Source organism: Ceratotherium simum, chromosome 14, assembly GCF_057802395.1.
Source record: "Ceratotherium simum simum isolate JZ-2026a chromosome 14, ASM5780239v1, whole genome shotgun sequence".
In the NCBI taxonomy this organism is placed as follows: Eukaryota; Metazoa; Chordata; class Mammalia; order Perissodactyla; family Rhinocerotidae; genus Ceratotherium; species Ceratotherium simum.
In genome coordinates, this window is record NC_141913.1 from 36,841,070 (window position 1) to 36,862,321 (window position 21,252).

Consider the following 21,252-nt stretch of genomic DNA (forward strand, 5'->3'; position numbering starts at 1 on the left):
ATACCCACGGGCGCAGACGCCCATGTGCACCATCAGAGCATCTTGGCCCTGCACAGATCCAGCACCATCTGTGAGATGTGCTTCTAGGGGCACCTGGCAGACCTCGCTCTCTGCCCCCAACACTGTCCCCATCCTTCCCATAACAACAACACTGGAAATTCCACTACTGGAGCTTCATCTCTGAGCTTGTGGCTTTGATTTCTGTTCCACGCAGATTGCCTCAGGCAGGGTCATACTCTCCGTGTGGCTGAGGACATTTTGTGTGCATGGATATGCACAGAGTCCGGTGATGTCAGAATGGTAACAAAGACCTAGAAATTGTTCAATGCTGCCCTTTTATTCTGAAGGCAATGAAAACGAGGCCCAAAGAGGGCTAAGTCACTGGTCACTGGCAAAAGTGGGACGATAGCCCACGGTGTCCTGGTTCCCAGGCCACCATGCTCCCTTTGCAGGGGCATATTCTACACCAGCAGACCCTTAGTGCCTGTGTCTCGCACATCCAGGTGTTAGTCCACGTGCTTTTTCATCCTTGCTGTGTAACCGAGAATTTAAACTGCACGTGTGAATACACCTATAACTGAGTGTGTGGGTTAAAGTACCGTATGTTTCTTATAACCACTCCAAATGATACAGGCAAGAGAATATTAGGGTTGTCACCCAAGGATTCCTTTAGCTGACTTATCTTGAGTGTGCAGATAAAATTCAGGTTATAAAGATGCAATTGGTATATAACTCTTTTCATGACACCCCACTGCATAAAACCAGCCACATCTGGGGGTGCCTGCCTCATGATAAGCTTCTACACTGGCTGGGATAATTCATGGACAATGGATGTACTAACGGTTTAGAGCTGAGAGTGAGAGGGGGTTGAATGTCTTTAACACAACGTCTCTGTGATGGAGAAGAGCCCTGCACAGAGGCCGGAGTCCTGGGTTCTGGGCCCAATTCCTTCTCTTAACAGCTGTGGGAGCTGGGCAAGTCCTGTATCCCTTCTGAGCATCACTTGCCCGACTTTTAAAATGGAGATGATGATAACTTAGTAGATCAAAGGGCAGGACCCTGGACCAGATGATTTGGGGGGATTCTTCAGGCTATAAGATTTGATTATATTACATTATAACATGACAGCAAGCTGAAGAGAAGATAGAATATTTGAGGTGTAGTGTTAGCATGAGTGCACACATGCACACACACACACACACACACACACAACTTTGAAGACAAGATCCATTTCAGACTTGCTTATTATAAGTGACTTAGAAAATATGAGTGGCAATGTGAACCACAGCCTAAGGTGGTCCTGCTTGTATAAAGCTGTGTGCCTGCCCTGTCTCTCCGCCTCTCTGAGACCACTTATAGAACAGCCTAGTAGGCCAAATGGCTTGGCAGTGTAATTGGAGGGACAACGTTAACTCCATGTTCTAAAAATTTTATCTTCAGCAGCCTGTCTCAGGGGTCATGATGTCTAGTCCTTCCTATGGATGAGAACATTGCAAGCTTCAGTTCAAATGAAGAGTTAGTACCCAGGGGAGACATTGCTGTTATTAGCCATTAACACTTTAGCTAGAATCAATTCTTCTGTCACACAACAGGGCCTTGAAGATTGCAGAAAGTTACATGAGAAGATGGGAGAGACATAGGACAGACCTTAGCTGTCACCTAGGAAAGGAAGGGCCGGTCTGGACAATAGCTAGGGGAAGTGAAAGCCTGGGCAGTGGGGTGGGGACTCAAAGGCAGGGGGGGGACCTGAAAACAAGCTGCTTACTTCAGAGTGCTCTGAGGGCTGGCCCTGGCACCACCACTGCCCAGGGGCCATGCCCAGCTGCTGTGCTGCGCTCAGCGCTGTGAAGGCCTCTGACCAACAGAAGGAATGGCCCTTGCTTTCAAGGAGCTTATAGTCCATCTGGGGAGACAAGACACTACAGAATTCAATACTAAACTAGAAGGGCATGGAGATTCAGAGCAGTGTGGAGGCTTAAAAGAGAGATCAGGCTGACTGGGCAGGTAGGAAAGGCCTCAGAGAGAAGGGGACAACTGGAAAAGGCCATCAAGGACTGGTCAGACACAGGTGGGCAGTGGGAAAAGCAAGAGGAACAATGAAGAGGACACAGAGCTTACAGAATGTCACATCAGTCACAGGGCCTCATTTTGAGCTGAAGTGTTTTGTGGGTCATAGGCCAAGTCTCAGACTCTACCCACAGTAGCTGGAGTCCAAACCATAGGCCAGTAGACAGGAAAACTTCCCTGCCTACCCCAGCCCAGAGGACAGCTCAGTCCTAACTCCTGTGCTGCTCAGTCAACACAGAAGCCTTGCCAGAAAGCCTCTCGTCCAGGAGTTCTTACTTCTGAGGTCACAGTCCCCTTTAAGGATCTGATGAAAGCTGTGAACTGACCCTCTCCCATAAAAACATGACCTACCAAATGCACGTACAATTTCACAAGGTTCAAAAACACCATGGAACTGATCCTTGGACTCTAATCAGTAAGATCTAACCTAATCTTCTCATTTTCCACAGAAGAGAGTCTGGGGTCAAAAACTGACACACCCCAGGTCACACTCTAGTTAGAGCCAGGACCAGAACTCAGGTCACACTCTAGTTAGAGCCAGGACCAGAACTCAGGTCCCTCTTTCTTCCAGTGCAGTGAACTTCAGCAGTTTGCACACATTCATTTGTATCATTAGGTATCTTTTCATAGTTATACAGATTGCCACAAAAATGCTGTGATAAACCACCCCAAAATTCAGTGGCTTGAAACAATAAGCATTTATTTAGCTCTTGAGTCTGTGGGTTCAAGATTTAAGCTGGACTCAGTTGGGTGATTCTTCTGGTCTCAGTTGAGCTCGTGCATCTAGGGCCAGCTGGCTGGTGACTGATCTGTACTGGCCTCAGCTGGAGTGACTTGGATAACTCAGCTCTGCCTCACATGTCTCTCCCTCCATCAAGCTAAGCAGGGCATGTTGGCAGATGGCAGAGGCTCAGGAGAGCCCATTTCACCATCACATTTGCTACCATCTCATTGGCCAAAATTACATGGTTGAGCCCAGTGTTGAGTGGTGGGGCAGTTCACTTGTCCAGGATGAGAGGGCATTACAAGTTATAGGGAAAAGGGTGTAGCTACAGGGAAGGGGGAAGAAGTGGGAACATCATTACAATCTACCTCTCACGGTTTATATCCCCCAAATATATTATGTGTTGCCCGAGGACCAGTGCTGTATCTCATTCATCACAGTAACCTAGCACAGCGCCTGGTACAGAGGAAGTGTCTTGATTGCTGGATTGGGTGATGTGTGTGCTCATCATAAATGGCCCAACCCCAGTGAACTGCAGGCAGAGCGAGACCAAGTTTCTATGTGTTTCAGCCCTTCCATGGGGCCAACTTACTATGGGCAATGAGTAATCAAGGGCCTTGGCCCTTGAGAAAGAGGGGGGAAATTGACCTAAATAAATTTAAAGAAGATAATTTTAACTATGGCATCTTCCCATTCTGTGTCCCTCCTGCCTTCTGGTGATACTGCTTGATCCTGCTGCACCTTATCTGCAAAAATTCCCCCACTGCAATATCCTGCTCTAGCCCATTCCCAGCTAGTTCTCTCAGATCCAAAATGACCTGTTTCCTTACTACAGAACTGCCAGTTCTCTCAGTGCTAGATGTTAGGACAGCAATCTGATTAAACAGCATTTATACATGACCTCAAAATTATTTTTATGTCTTGGCAGTTTTATGTTTACTCTCTCCCCACTCCACCTACCAGACCGTGCACACACTTCTCTGTTCCTTTTCACATGCTCCAGCCATTTCTGACTCCCTCTAGGTAGACTTTCCTATTTTCGCTTAGCTGTTAAAGAGGAACATTACTTCTTATCTTAGCCTCCCAATGATCCTCTAGCTTTCCCCAGGGGATGGGGCTGAAGTTGTCCAGGACAGGCTAAAGGAGGGGCTTTAGCCCACTACATACATGGTTACCTTCAAGGAAGGTGGCCCACCAGCCAGTTCTTTCTCACAAAGTAGGGTGTTAGAAGAGCTCCTGTTGCCCACTTTGTTGGTTAAATCACCCTTGCTGCCCTAGCCACGGCAAATCTGATCCATGTCCGGTGCACAACTTGAAGCAACCACAGATGGCCCAGGCATCAAGGTGTCCCTAAGGTAACCTGGCTTATAGCGTTCTGCCATGCTGAAGCACTTCATAATGAATGCTGTACATCGGTCCACTCAAGTCCTTTCTTTGGGAAGACTGAATATTGGCTGAACGAAGAGAAGATGGATCATAGAATCTGTGGTTGTTTTCCTGAGTGATTTCCTGTGATTCCTTTTTCATTTCTATATAAAGTATGATGCACATCTTAGTGTTAGAAGAGCTGCTGCGACTTGGGAGAACTTTGCAGCTGATGAGGACAGATTTTGAGCAACTCCACATTCCAGTGTATCCTTCAACACGCCTACAACATCAAAAGCACACATCTCTTCCCTAGTGGCACTCGGAGCCTGATGGTAGAAAGAGGGGAGGGTCACGAAATGTTGTTTCTAGCCTAGAACTATGCCCATCCACAGGTCATTCCATAAATTTTCTCTTGACTATGTTTAAAAAAAAACTAATTCATTTTATTGATGTCACTGACTAGCTTACCATTGGTTTTTAATTACTTGCAGTTCAATAAAAGTATCATCAAGTTAACTTGGTTTGTGTTTTATGTAATTACAACACCAAACTCCTCTCTTTCATCTTCTGCCCTTCAAGCCTATTGGCCAGAGCCTAGTCATCACCCATGACACAAAACACTCAGAGGGCACTAAGAATGAGGGTGAGTGTCTCATTATCCTTGTCAATCTGGCCCAGAGTTAGAATCCCTGCTGGTGGCATTACTTTCCAATATATGGGGCCTGTGTTCATGCTGTTGGAATGTCTCTTAATTAAGAATCTTTTTTTGTCTTATGCATAAATTAATCAAGGTAATTATTGTAGCATTATTATTATTACATTGTACTTATAGAGCACTTACCTCTGAGGTGCTCGAAGTAGTTTATAGATTTTTTTAATCTAATGAACTCTAGTAGCCTCTAGGCAAGATGGAGAGCAGAGCAGGGATTATTAGAGCCACATTGTAGTTGGAGAAAATGGGTCAGGCCAGAAGCAGGGGTGGCTGTGTGTTGCTGCAAAATAACTCTCTCAGATTTGCTTATATGCTCATATCCATGTTCTCCTCTGTCAATGGAGGTACGGGGTCAGGAGGAGAGCTGCCTTTGAGTGTGGTAGGAAGTGTTCCTTCTCTGTATGGAGAAACTATACTCAGATGGCACCCTTGGAGCCCAGAGAGCTCCTCCTGTGGGGTTTGGGCTTAGAAAACAGACCAGAAATATAATTTTCTTCTTCCTTTCTTCCCCTTTTTTCACCTGCCCTTAAGTCTCACCAAGTCCCTGAACCAGCCGCTACTTTGTGGAGCTGGAAGCAAAGGGTGTAAGGAGAGAGAAGGAAAGCTTCCTCAGCACTTGTCATAGCACCACCCGGCTTACTCTGACCTTGACTCGCATCATCATGATTTCATGTGTCTCCCTCTGGTGCTCTAAGTCCCTTAGGAGCAGCAGAGCCTGGGATGAGCAGAGAGCAGGCACCATAGTGGTCTGGGGGAAAGTCAAGTGCTGATAGAGGTCGGGGGAGTTTCCAACCCACTCTAATTTGACTAGGGGGCAACAGGAGGCAGCAGCATTGTGTAAGAGGCTTGGGCCAAAAGTTCCTATATTTAGTACTGATAATAATAGTAACAAAAATAACATCAAGGTGGCAGTTGTATAGGTCTATTTCCAAGTACAGAAAATAGACTTTCCCCTCTCTCACGAGATTGCTAGAGTATGTTTGGCTATCAACATCCACATTGTTTTCTCGTTCTTTGGATAAATACCCAGAAGTGGAATAGCTGGATCATATGGTAGCTCTATTCTTAATTTTTGGAGAAATCTTCATACTGTTTTCCATAGTGGCTGCACCAATTTACGTTCTCACCAGCTGTGTATGAGGGTTCCCTTTTCTCCACATCCTCTCCAACTCTTGTCATTTCTTGTCCTGTTAACCATAGCCATCCTGACGGGCGTGAGATGATATCTCATTCTGGTTTTGATTTGCATTTCTCTAATAATTGGTGATGTTGAACATCTTTTCAGGTACCTGTTGGCCATCTGTATATTTTCTTTGGAAAAATGTCTATTCAGATCATCTGCCCATTTTTAATTGGGTTGTTTGTCTTTTTGTTGTTGAGTTGTATGAGTTCTTTATATATGTTTGATATTAACTCCTTATCAGAGATATGATTTGCGAATATCTTCTCCCAATTGGTAGGTTGTCTTTTTGTTTTGTTGATGGTTTTCTTTGCTCTGCAGAAGCTTTTTAGTTTGATGTAGTCCCATTTGTTTGTTTTTCTTCTGTTATAGAGAAGTTGAAATATAATGATGTACAGCCGAAATTTACGTAATGTTATAAACCAACATTACCTCAATTAAAACAAAAAAAAAATCTACATTGTTAGAACTCAGCAGATTCTATTGGTCACTCATCAGCATATAAGCAAATCATGGTGATTGCTGGGGAAACAGGAGGTAACTGACAGTAAGTAAGGAAAATCTAGAGATACATTCAGTAACTGTGGGCTCTCTACCTCCAGGAGACTCTGGTCCATTTCATTAAGCAGGTCCAATTCACAGCAATTTATGTGTTTCCTCAATATAGAAAACCTCTTCCCTCCCCTCTCCCTCCCTGCCTAGCTTAGTCCAACCATTCTTAAGACTCAGCTCAGACATCCTTCATTCATTTCACAACTGTTTTGACAATAGTGCCTTTACCTTAAGAATGAGGCACTATTCTGAGCATTATTCTGGTGGAGCAGTGACAAAACAGATTTTAAAAAATTCTTGCCCTCACAGGATGGGGAAGCGGGGAGGACAGGTAATAAAGAAATAGTAAATTATCCAGTGAGTTAGACAGCTGTGCCATGGATAAATATTAAAGCAAGAGAAAGGTGATAGGACGTTCTGGTGGTAGAGGTGCCGTTTCAATAGGGTGCTTAGTGAAGACATTTGAGCCAGGTCTTGAAGGAGATGAGAGAGCAAACCATGCAGATTGGTGGGAGAGGAATATTCCAAGTAAAAGGAACAGGAAGTGCAAGGCACCAAGATCAGAGGATGGTTGACCCCTTCAAGGAAAAACAAGAAGCAGAGTGGCTGTCAAAAAAGCAAAAAATAACAAGTGTTGGCAAGGACGTGGAGAAATTGGAACTCTTGTACATTATTGGCAGGAATGCAAAATGGTGCAGTCACTGTGGAAAACAGTTTGGCAGTTCTCAAAAAGTTAAACATGAAATTACCATATGACCTAGCAATTCCACTCCTAGGAATATACCAAAGGAATTGAAAGCAGGGACTTGAACAGATACCTGTATGCCAATGTTTATAGCAACATTATTCACAATAACCAAAAGGTGGAAACCACCCAAGTACCCATCAATAGATGAACGTACAAACAAAATGTGTTCTATCCATACAATTAAATATTATTCAGCAGACCACCATAAAGACTTTGGCTTGGACTCTGGGATGGGAGTTATATGGGAGAAGGGGGTGGAACTGGGGAGTGACATGTTCTGACTATCTTTTAATAGGCTTCTATGTTAAGAGTCAATAAAAGAGAGGCAAGGATGGAGGCAGAGAGACCAATGAAGAAGCCATTGCAATATTCTGAGCAAGATATGACAATGTCTTCGTGGTGGCAGTGGAGGTGATAAGAAGAGGTTATATTCTAGATGTAATTTTCAGGTAAAGGGGCCGGTTTCGTGGCTTACTGGTTAAGTGCGCGCGCTCCACTGCTGGCGGCCCGGGTTCGGATCCCGGGCACACACCGACTCGCCGCTTCTCTGGCCATGCTGGGGCGGTGTCCCACATGCAGCGACTGGAGGGATGTGCAACTGTGGCATGTTCTGGGGCTTTAGGGAAGTCGGGGAGGAAGATTGGCAATAGATGTTGGCTCAGGGCCGGTCTTCCTAGGCAAAGGGAGCAGGATTGGCATGGATGTTGGCTCCAGGCTGATCTTCCTCACAAAAATAATAATAATAATAATAATTTTCAGGTAAAGATAAACATAGTTGTTGATGAATGTGGATTATGAGACAAAGAGAAGAGTTAAGGATAATTCAAAAGTTTTTTCTGACCTGAGCAACTAGAAGGATGGTATTAGTTACCATTAACTGAATACACAGGAAAATGGCAGTTTTGGGGATTAGGAGATCAATACCTTGTATGGGACATGGAAAGTTTGAAATGTTTATTAAACATCCAAGTAGGGATGTTTAGAAGGTAGCTGAATATATGAATCTTGAATTGGGAAAGCAGTTCAGACTAGAGCTAAAATTTTTAGAGTCCTCAGCATATAGTTGAGACTGGGTGAGACCACCAAAGGACTGAGCCTAGACAGAGAAGGAGAGATCCATGAACTGAGCCCTGGAGGACCCAACATCAAGTGGTCAAGGAGATGAGGAGGCTGAGAAGCAGCAGCCAGAACAACAGGAAAAAAAAACAGGAGTGTCGGGTGTCCTGGAAGCCAAGTAGAGACAATGTTTTTAGGAGAAAGAGTGATCAACTGTGGTCAATGCTGCTGAGTTTTCAAATAAATGAGGACTTAGATCTGGCTATTAGGTCGAGAAATATAGTCACTTGACAAGAACAGTCTCAGTGGAGAGGAGGGGCCAAAAGCCTAAATGGAGTGAGTTCAGGTGAGAATGGAATGAGAGGAATTGAGACAGCAAGCAGAGAGATGCCTTCTGAAGAGTTTTGCTAAAAAGAGGAACAGAGAGATGAGGTAGTAGATGGAGGGGGAAGTGGAAGGGGTTGGAGGCTAGGAAGGCTTTTTCATCCCTTCTGGCTAGTTAGATACCTATCCTACCGGTTCACACCTCTACCTCCCCAAACAGGCTGTGAGCTCCTTGAGGGCAGGCAATGTACCTCATTCATCCGAGTCACTGAGTTTTAGCAATGTGTCTAATATATAATAGCTCTCAGACAATCTTTGCTAAACTGAACTAGGTACAGACCTGAGCATAGTCAGATTGATTTATGGAGGAGTAAAAATTGGTGGGGGGTAAAAAAGGAATATTCAGCAAGTTGTCTGAATGGCATTCAAATTAAGCCCTGAACTCTGGGACTTGCTTTAGATCTTGGAGGGGAGACTTTGTGCCTGTAATAAACAAGATGTAGCTCTCAAACCCATTTCCCTTCATCTAAAACTCATCTCTCTGCCATGGTCAAGTGTAGACCAGTGTAGCCTGTAAAGCCCGTGAGGCTAGCAGGAATGCACCATGTGTTAACAGGACACAGCTCTGGAATCTATGCCTGATATCATCAAAGCCTTGATCCACTGGCTGACTTCAAGTCAATTGTCTTGAATTTTGAAATTGAATTCAAGTGGCTAATAGAAGGTTGCCGGTTGTGCTTATTTCCTGACTTTTTGTCACTTGTATGGACATTTGGATCAAGAAGATTGATTTGTGCTTCCTTTTCCTCCTCATAGTGAGAAGCCAGAAGGGTACCACAGCCTGCACAAAAAACTGAAAGCTCTACTCTTACTCTCCTCTTGGCTAAGTGACAGCTTGACGGCTAACTCTGTGCCAAGCATTATATTAAAGACTTTTACATGTATTAACTCATTTAACCCTCTCAACACCTCTATGAAATAGATTCTAATACTGGCTCTATTTTCCAGACCAGAAAATTAAAGCACATAGAAGTTAGATTTTTCAGTCCAAGGCTATATAGCTTAGGAGATGTCATCTGGCTCCAGCGTCCATGCTCTGAACTCCATCCCGATGCTGCCTCCTCCTCCTCCTCTGAAAGAGTCTTAGGCTCTTAGGAAAAGGCAACAAAATTTGTTCTTACTGCCGTCTGGTGTGTTTGTGTCTCTATGTAAGTATCCACTTAGTTGGAAGGAAAGAACCAGCTCTTGGTTCCACCTTTGAAACTAGAAAACTATTCTTTAGAAGATTAAATAACCATCACATGTGTGTCCTTAGAGGCGTCATTAACCTTCTCTAAGTCTTAGCTCCCCACCCAGGAAATGAAGATCATCTATCTGCCTTATGTAGAGAGTAACTGTGGTCAGTTTCAGACTGAGGAGTGGGGAAGAGCATAGTCTAGGAGAGAGGAGACCCAAGGCCCATGTTTGGCTCTGCCTCTAGCTCCCCATATGCCTAGGAAACGTTCTTGAACCTCACCAACCCTCCTGCTCTCAGCTGCAAAAAGAGGATATAGTCCTCGGTGCTCTATATGGACTGTAGAGTCCTCTAATAATCTAATAGTCCTCCCATACCAACACTCTCCATTTTCTGTGAAATGAAGAAAAACATGGCATAGTTCAGTTTGTTGGGGTGCTGTTCCTTTATGTTGTATGTTCAAGTTTCATTGGCCATGGCACACCAGACTGTCTCCACCCTGGGCCATCACTCAGTGCAGCTTGAAGTCTCATTCTAACAGGCAGGGGGCAATGGCACTGTATCCACATGTGCCCACGGAGGCGCTCTGAAAAAATAACACACTAAGGGGCCCCAAATCACTTTTGATGAAAGGGGTTCATTGAAGTCTCTTCCAATTTACAGACCTTATATGTCTGAGAGAAGCCTGGCATTTGTTGAGGACACAGGAGGGCATAAAGAAATCTTTTAGTAAACCCAGACTGCATTCAATACTCTAGACACTTCAAGAAAATACCATCACCACATGCTTTAAAATTATTCAAATTCAAAATTCTGCAGGTCAAATTGTGTGCCTGGTGTAACAGGATTAGACCGTCACATGGAAGGTGGTCCTGCACCCTCCCTGACATTGAAAGAAGGCTCCCCTATTGGTGCTTCTATGCTCATGGGCTGCCACTTCCTTCATTCCACCAAAACTGTGGCCAAGGGCTTGCCTCAGTGACCACTGTAGTTTTGGCATGTTCTCACCTGTCTTCCCAGGAGGCTCTGACTCTCCCAATATGTCCCTGTGCTCCAGTCCCAGGATAGAAACCAGACTGTTCAGCCTTTACTCCTTCACATGCTCCCCACACATATATGGTAATGCCTCATTTCCTGCCTCTTGGGGAAGGTGCTGCTCCACCAGGTTGTGGTCTCAGATGAGCGCCAACACCTGCTTGTTATGCCGGTTGAGATGAAAATCTTCCTAAAGTGATTTAGGCTTCCTGCCTTCTTTTTAGAGTAAACTGGATAGGAGTTAGGTTCTTTATTTAGTGGCACCTGGAAATAGACTCAGAGACTCTAGAACGGCCAGCATGGGCTTTCCATGGACTGCTCCATAGATAGTCACAGAAGAGCCAAGCTAGAAGACCTTAGATTTTACCCAACATATTGCCCCATTACCTCATTGTTGGCACCTGTTAGGCACTTAAATGTCCTTTGAATGAAAGAATGAATTTGTGCTGAGCTATAATGCACTAATTTCCTCAAAACTAAGAAAGTATTTAGGGCCATTTACCTATCCCTTCATAACCCCAAGTACCATCCATCTTTGAGTTCATGTCTGCTTTCTGTAAGTGTCCTGTCTCTTCCCTCTTTGGGGGGCTTCACTAGTCATGTTTTACTAGGGTCCCTGCCTACCTCTGGCAGTAACTTCTCTTTTTTGCTTCACTGATTCTAACATATTGATTTCCAGAAACCAGATAGCTGGTCTTCCTTCAGTGGTGCAAAAGGTAAAGGAACCCAGGCTCTAAGGTAGGGCCTAAGAGGCTGTCCCATTGATAAAGGGCTTGAATTTCTGTGCATCAATAGGTGAAATTTAGGCAGGCCCCGTGGGTTAGCGGTTAGGTGCATGCGCTCCGCTACTGGTGGCCCGGGTTCGGATCCTGGGCACACACCAACGCACCGCTTCTCCGGCCATGCTGAGGCCGCGTCCCACATACAGCAACTAGAAGGATGTGCAACTATGACGTACAACTAACTATCTACTGGGGCTTTGGGGAAAAAAAGGAGGAGGATTGGCAATAGATGTTAGCTCAGAGCCGGTCTTCCTCAGCAAAAAGAGTAGGATTAGCATGGATGTTAGCTCAGGGCTGATCTTCCTCACAAAAAAAAAAAATAATAATAGGCGAAATTTACTTTGGCTGGCACTTACCGTTTACTCATTCATTAGTTCAATACATATTTGTTTCCAAACATTTGGGACCACTAGGTAGCTGGGTTTCAAAAAAGTGAAATAGGTTCTGGACTTGTCCATAGAAACCAGTTCTATCTAATATATTTGTTGTGATATGATTGGATTTTAAGAGGCCCTCCCAATACAGGCCCTTTGTCATATTACCAGCTTTAAAGTCCAAATGCAGAGATGGGAAAAAAAGATGATCACTTTGTAGCTCCAAAATTGTATTGTATTAAAGTTTTTAGTCCCTGGGATTTCTTTAACGCTAATTGCTTCCAAGGAGTAAATTGAACCTGCTTTCGAATTTTACTCATCTGGCACATCAAGACAGGACTGAGGCTTAATTAACATTTCTTAGTATTGATACTTCTAATCAAGGTACACCATATTACTTAGGGCAACACTGTGTGTTCTCCAGAAAAGAGTTGCTAACAAGGCCTTTGTTCAAAGATTTTCTTCCCGGGGTCTTTGAGCATAACCTACTGATAGTATGTGTCCCTAAGTCACTGAGGAAGCCAGTCTCATCACTTAGAGTCACTTGTCCTCTACCTAAGTGCCTGCTGGCTCTCTGTGGCTGCTGTACAGTCACACTCTGATGTCTAAATATATAAATGTGCAAAGACAGTTAACTAGGACTTATTTGTGCCTTGGGAATTAAAAAAAGTAATTAACTGGTATTTTTAACGCATTTTCTCTTTACAGGATGATCTAGTTAAACGGTTCAGTTATACGATCAGGGAATTCGGTACCTTTTGAAATAGCCCATCTTAAATGGTTCCAAAGTTATCTTAATGGGCTGGAAGCTTGTGCTTTGTCTCCTGGAGAAGCTAAAGGAGAGGGCAGAGTTGATCTGAGAAGCAGTTGGAGAAAGACCCAAGTGCACAGGGCATGAGGGGGTCACAGTCACCACCCACCATGATCAAGCCAGAGGTAAGCAATTCACTCCTTGGGCTCAAGACGGTATTTAAAATATTATTTCAGATTAAAAAATTGTTTTCTCCTATCGCCAAAGCAATTAAAATATTCACATTGCAATATTTAAGAAATGGAAATGTCTCTAATTTCTTTAGACATCAAGCTCCAAATTCTACATTTGGATCTATTGGTCAGCTGACACTGTTAGGTTAAGGGTCAGAAAATTCGAGTTCTGGATAAGGTATACTGCCCACTAGCATTTGCTGTGTGTATAAAATGTGCATAATAACATCACCCTGGCAAAAAAGATAAGGCGTATGTAGTAGCCAGCCAGTCTCCAAGATGGATTCCAATGGTCCTGCCTCCTGGTATTCACACCTTTGTGTGGTTCCCTCTTATAGTATACCAGGGTTGGTCTATGTGACCCATAGAATATGGCGGAAGTGATGGTATGGCGTCTTCAAAATTAGGTTATGAAAAACACTGCAACTTGTGTCTTGCTCTCCCTCTCTCTCAGATCATTTGCTCCAAGGGAAGCCAGCTGGCATGGGAGTCCCATGTGGTGAGGAACTGAAGCCTCCTGCCAACAGCCACATGAGTGAACTTAGAAGTGGATCTTCTAGCCCAGTTGAACCTTCAGATGATGGCAGCCCTGGCCAATATCCTGATTGCAACTTCAGAAAAGACCCTGAGCTAGAGCCGCCCAGCTAAGTTGCTTCTCCACTCCTGACAATCAGAAACTGTGTGCTGTCACAACTGCTTGTTATTTTAAGCTACTAGGTTTTGGGTTATTGTCTTACACAGCAATATGTAAGTAATTCAGAATATGAAAACATGTCAAATTCTGAATTAGAACGCAGAAGTGTAGACATGTGATTAGATATAATTGGATGGTCACTGTGGGTCATTTCTGCCCTCTCATATCTCATGGTGATAGTACCCTCGGACCTCTACTTCCTCCCCTCCCTGAAAATTCTGCTCAGGACATAGGCTTCCAGGAAGCTTGTCAAAGCGAGTCTCTTTGCTTTTCAGTGGCTTTATTTATGGAGGCCCAGCCCACTATTTATGGGAGCCCAGACTATTAAGGCTTGTAGGGGCCCAGCTTTGGGCCTGGTGCTTTAGGACATCAGCTCTCTGGACAGGAGAGACCGTGGGGCCTAGAGGATCTCTCACTTCCTAGCATGTGGTGGCTGCTGGGCCTTCAACTTTGTGTGTACATCTCTGAGGAATTATAACCAGTTGGGGCAACATGGGACAGAAACCCTATATACTAAAGAAGCAATTTTAAGCAAGATCCCAACCCCACCCACTGCCACTCCTGCTGCTATTTCCAGTTAAATATGTTGGTTCTGACATGTGCAAGTTGTTAAGGTCAAAGAGTGAAGCAACATCCCTATAGATGGAGGAGGCAGCCCCCTGAAGGTGACAAATATTTCCTGAACTGGACACCGGGAGACAAGTGACCTGAGACAGGAAAGCAGGCTTTAGCTAAGTAAATGAGGGGATCAACTGGATTTCATGTAGGAAACAGAAATCATTGCATTTATATTAAGTAGAAAATGATTTAACATGAGAAACTGGTGCTTGCAAAGTTGGTGGAAGAGTTGAAGGAGTGTGGTATAGCCTGGCTCTCCAGGAATGACACCCTGTGTGTACACAACAATGCCAAACTGACCATCCCACGGAAGGTGGGAATTGGGAGCCTCTAGTGGACCTATTGAATTTAAGAGCACACATCCCCCCAGTGCAATCCAGGGATGAGGAGGCCATTGCTGCTCTCACCAACAGCTGCCTCTCAGTGCTCTCTGAGCTAGTGTTTGCACCCAAAACTCTGCTGCAGAAGCCCAAGTGTCCACACCAGGCTTCCCTGTAGAATTAGCCAAACCCTCAGGAAAATTGCCTGGCCTCAGTTCTACCTTCCAAATCTCAGCCAAGTTGTGTCTAGTGGAAAAATTTAATTCTCAACCAGCACCTAGCTGCACAGGAGTCTTAGAAATGTGGCTTTTAGCTTTCCAGACTCTGAAATTCAGAAAGGCACATTACAAAGAGGATCCCAAGTGAGGATGAATGAATGAAGTCTCATTATCCACATGATCTCATTTCCGTTTTCTTCTTTCCCTTTTGTTATCTATGTGCCTTTAATAAAGTCTCATCCAAATATTCCAGCTGGATTCATGTGGAATTAAGAGAAGATTTGTGTGACCGAATTGGGGGCAAAGCATATAAAGGGAAACAGGATGGTGGCAGCAGTGATTATAGCGAAGGCTTCGCAAGGGCAGTGAGCCTCGCTGAACAAGAGTCAGCCACATCTGATGTGTAGAGGCCTTCGTCTATGTTGATGGGGCTCCTGACAGCAGGAGACCACAGCTCAGCCTCTGCCCCTCACCCTCATTCAGGTATATGAAATTAAGCAAGCCTCTTAACATCACTGGACCCTAGCTGCCTCATCCCCAAAGGTCATGGGCTGGACCACAGTTGCTCTCCAGTTCCTCCTACCTCTAAGATCCATGAGTCCAGGTTCTGTGTTTATATGAGAGGAATAACCAGTGAGAGGGGCGGGGGGTACTGATGTCTCTACCACTTACCTTGGGGGGTGTTGTAAGGGGGTGTTGAAAGGTCAGGGCTAGGACTTGGGTGACATGAATGAGGTGCCTAGGGCACAGATTTAAGGAGGAGCTCACTCTCAGGGTCCTGCACATGTCAACCCTGCACTATCCTAAATTTTGCACCCTAGTCCCAGCCAGTAAAGAATAATAGGAGTCATAGGGCTGCCATCTGAATAAATGGGGTATGAATTGAGAGGTGAAGGCAGACTCTCCTGTCCAAACACCTCTCCCCGCGCTCTGGCAGCGGTGCTGGCCACCCAACTAAGCGTGATTTTTTTGGCTAATGCCAGCTTTTGAATCTCCAGCTCCCTATGAAAATGTGAACATCCTAAGATTGGCCTTCAGCAGCCCTCCGTGGAGGGCAGTCAACTGAGAAGTTTGAGCAGTAGGGCACCGTCTTGGGCTCCTTAGGGGAGTCTTGTGGGATAAGAAAAATTCTGGAAGGGAGAGGTATTGCAAAGACCAAATATTATGACTTAGCAGTTGGGGCCAGCCTCAGGGTCCAGGTCAATGGTCACCTCCCCTCAGCACAGGTTTCCCAGAGGAAACGTCTCTGTCTAGGAAGAGACAACAGGAGGCAGATCTCACAGTCACTGGGAGAACTCCTGACTCCACACACAGGCCAGGCCAGTGGCCCCCAGAAGAGCCATTTTCAGGGTTGCATTCACCCTGCCACATCCAGTGGAAGTTAAGCGCTCACTCTACTCTTTCTGAGCTCTGTCTCCGGGACTAATGCAGTCCTCTGCACTCAGAGCATGAGACAGCAAACCCCAGAGTCCCTCCCACCCTCTCTGCAAACACATCCACTGATGTCTAATATCAAGTTAAGATAGAGGAAGGGAGAAGGGAGAAAAGTTAATTTAAGGGGAAAATTATCTCTGTTCTCTGCCAATGGAACCTGTAAATTAGGGCATTTAATTACCAAAGACAATTTGATGATTTTGGATGCTAATATTTACATTAGCAACTGCTTTGAAAGCATGAAATCTGATGAATTGGCAAAACACTTTTACTCCTTTTCCCCAAATTAATCAAATGAGCTGTGATCAGGCTATTTATAAGTCTAGTTAAGTGTATCTCCCTAGTGAGAGATTTTTTTCTTCCCACCTCCTTCACATTTTGTGAGCTTGCACAGATATTCAGTTTTTCACCTAGATACTTGGTACCAGAGGATCTCAGTGGGAAGGTGTTTGATCTATTTCTATATTTAATGACACATTTCATCATAGCAGAACAGAGCATTGTGCCTTCCTTGTTGAAAATTATATTTCAGTGATAATCCCTTCCATTTGTACAACCCCTCATGACTTCCAAGGGGCTCTAATGGAGATGAGCTCACCTCCAATGCCCACTGGTGAAAGCCCTAGCTGCAGATGCTGACAGCTGATAGGTTTAGATGGACCCTTCCCCTAAAAGAGCCTGGCTGGGCAAGAAAGCATTAACCTTGAAGGGGAAGGGGACAATAGATGGACCCAGGATGGACACTTGAGACAATCTTCAGAGCAAAGACTCTCCAGGAGCCACAGCCTCCTACGATGCTGGCCATTATAGTCTTAGATGAGCCTCTTGCCCTGGCTATTGACCTTGACGATAACCTACCCTATTCTGGCTGTTGACTTTGATGATGACCTACCCTATTCTGACTGCTACTCTTGCTCACTTGATCCTCAAAGGATCTCCTCGCTTAGGCCCAGTAGTATCAAAGGAGGTGGCAGAGATATCAGCCCCATTGCCCTCTCCCCACACTAGTTATTTTACCACTATAAACACCCAGCCTGGACTCATGGATCTTAGAGCTGGAAGGAACCTGGAGAGATCATCTGGTCCAGCCCACTGACGTTTCAGGATGAGACAGCTAGGGTCCAAGATGTTAAGGCTGGAGGTAGACCTGGATGGGGTGCCATGGAGGGACATTGAGAAAACTTAAGGATGGGCTTAGTAGTTGGGCCCTTTGACCTTTAGTATCCCCTCCCCAGCCCTGAGAAGACCCACTCTGAGACAAGACTGCCACTGTTCTCCCGGGTCCCCAGCATATGGATAAAGGGAGAAGAGCACAGATGGTGGCTTTGAAAGAAGACTGGATATTAAGAGGGGTGAAGAGGGATGGAAACAGGGTCACCCGAGCCCCTGGCCTGGCCACATGGGATCTCAGTAAAATATCCTCATTGATTAAAAAAAAAGCAATGATCAAAAACCCACAGGTATTCATGTGCTGAGAACCTACTGTGTGCCTAGACTGTTCTAGATGTGGGTAAGGGGGTGGGGGAAGCAAACAAGTGTAAGACACATGACTTGCCCTCAAGGCATTGACTGTCCTCTTAGGGAGAAAGCAAGAAGTGCAACAACTTGGCTAACCACGTCGGTCCGGACATCCCAGGAGGCACAGAGAGTAAGTGCTGTAGGGGGTTTAGGGGTGAGGGGGCTGGGTGAGGGGAGAGACTCCTTGGGGATGCGTCAGCAGGTGTATTAGTCAGAATAGACTAAGTTATGCTGGGGTAATAAATGACCAGAACTACCTGTGGCTCACAACAGCAACAGTTTATATCTGATTTATTTCTAAATCGCTCTTCATGGGCCAGCTGCACCCTGCTCCATGTCCTCTTCATTTGGGAACCCAGGCCGATGCAACAGTCTCTATTTAGGACATTTCTTTTTGTCATGGTAGCCGGAAAAGAGAGAACTGGCTGGTAAATCTTCTGCTTGGATGTGCTACTTGTCATTTCTGCTCACGTTTCATTGAGTGAGTTCCACATTGAGTGTCATTCCACCCATGTTATGACCAAAGCAAGTGACATGGCCAAACCCATCATTGATGGAACAGGGAGATACAGAAAGTGTTTGTGAATAAAAGTACAATCTCCTACAGTGGGAAAGCTTCCTGGTGAAGAAACGAGGCGATGTGGGCCTCGAAAGACAAATACAGTTGGGGCCGGCCTGGTGGCATAGCAGTTAAGTTCACGAGTTCTGCTTTGGGGGCCCAGGGTTCGCTCCTTCGGATTCTGGGCGTGGACCCACTCAGCGATCATCAAGCCGTGCTGAGGCGGCGTCCCATATAGAAGAGCTACAACTCTACAACTATGATACACAACCATGTACTGGGGCTTTGGGGAGAAAAAAGAAAAAAAAAGAGGAACATTGGCAACAGATGTTAGCACAGGGCCAATCTTCCTCAAAAAAAAAAAAAGACAATTTAAAGAAGAAAGGAAAGAAAACATTAATTCAGAGAGGCAGCATATTCTAAAAGTTAGACGAGTGGACTCTGGAGTCAGACTGCCCTGGATTAAGCTCTCTGTACCTCAGTTTCCTCATCTGTTATATGGGAATACTAATGAAACATACTTGACAGGGTTGCTGTGAAGCTAAATAAATTCATACAAATAAAATCTTTTTGGAATGGTACCTGGACCATAGCAAATAAATACCAATAAAAATATACTAAATAAATACCAGCTCTTATTATTATTTCAGATTATGTGTTAGCCCAAAGGAAGGAAGATTCTGGTGTGTTTGGAGGACAATGTAGTAGAAAATATTTTCATAGAACTAAAGGAGTTATCATAGGTGAGACGAGCAGACAAGCCTAAAAAACAGGTAGACTAGAGCCCATTATGGAGGACCATGGATCCCAAGCTCAGGGGCTTGGACTTGATTCTGACCCATAAATGTATGGATCTAAGAGCCTCTTCTCAGTGGTCACTTGGAGGAGACGTGGTGGTTCCCATCAAGGCCAGATCAACTCTCCCATTGCCACAGGGAAATGGTTGTCCCAAGTCACAGTGGCACGGTGCAATGCTGTGTCCCAGCTCTCTCTCAACCTGGCTGGATGACCCTGGACAAGTTCCTTCACCTCTATGGATCCTTAATCCCCTCATCTGTGAAAGGAGAGGTGGACTTGAGGGTCCACAGGGGCCCTTCTAGCTCAGCCATGCCTATCAGGCATCCTATCACAATCTTCCACTCTTTCTCCCAGTCCACATTGGGCCTGACATCTCACCCTGACAACCTTTACCCACTCCCTCCCACCCCCATCCCCAACAACTCAGGCTTCGTGTTTCCCAAGAAACCCCATTTTGCCAACGGCTCCCAGAGCACAAAAATGCAACCCGAGCAGTCCAAGGGAGCCGCATCTCCCCTCTCCATCCAGCGGAGCACAGAGGAGCAGGCCGGTGTTTAATTAGTTTGCAATATTACATATCTTTTAAATCTTTTAATCCCTTTAATAAAGAAAAAGTTAAAACGCACACACAACTAACCAACTAACAATGGCCCCAATTTGTGTTTTGTCTGACGGGGAGTAATATTCATGTCTACATGAGGATGGCATGTAATTAACATGTCATAATCAAAATGACTAAGTTTGACACATTATAATCACTGCATGGAGATTATAGCATAGCCAGGGGCGATCCACACAGCCTATCTTAATATCATTTGCATAATGAAAGCATGGTGGCAGTAATAGCTTTTTTCTCTTGTTATCATAATTTCACCCAGGGCTGCAAGGGGCTCCCGCACTGTCAGATGTTGCCTGTTAAAAGTCATTGTGACTTGAAGAAGGCAGCAAAAGTGACCCAGAGCCTTCCCCTTGGAACAATAACTCAATGGCCGGCCCCTGATGAACAGAATGGGGTAATACAGGGGATGAGCCCCCAGAAAAATTTGCTGTGAACCCATACCCAGCAGACATTTGGACAATCTGCTCTCCCCAGGCCCCTGGCTTGCAGGGGGTGTGAGATTACCTCTGATCAATGGCAAGTGCTAACATTCTTAGACCCCAGGCAAACTTGCCCAGATATGCAAATCCCCCACAGCAGACTCCTTGCAGGTTGACAGTTGCCTGAATGGGGTGCCTGGCCATCTAGGGCCATGATGCTGTCCACAAGGTCAAAGTCATAGGTCTAAGAGCCACACAGGCCAATCAGCTAGCCTCCCTTTCATGGCCACAGACTGTATCAGTAACCTGGGTGCCTCAGGGAGGCAACCTCAGGGAGAGAGTGTGGGATGACACCATTCACATAATGTCCTCTTTTCCCCTAATTTGCTACAGGTCTCATTTAAACCTGCCACTCATACATCTCCCTGCTTAGCCTCTGCTCCAGGCCAGCCATGTATGCTCTATATCAGTCACCCATCCTGCCCTCCCACTCCTTCTCCCCACCTCCTGCTGCCCCCACCCACTCTGACCTTCCTGAAACCTCAGCTCGAGGCCCACCTGTATTTAACCTGCTGGCACCTCCTAAGACCCATCCCTACATCCCAAAGCACTTTGTGCAATTACATTTTAATCTCAGAGAATCACATTCCTTAGGACAGGAGGAATTTTTTTGATTAGGACCTGGATTTGGAAATCATATCCCCCCAAAAATTTAAAGTGTAAAGAATACTCACTCGCCTCTAACAAATGAAAAACGGAAAATAGCAATTTTACAAGGAGAAACCTGCAGACATCACCCTAACCAAGAGATCAAGGTCATCATCACCAGTGAGAGCCCAGGTGGATATCACGTACCCCTGACATCATACCATGAAAAGGGCACTTCATCTCTGCGGTCTTCTCCTCATATCCCAA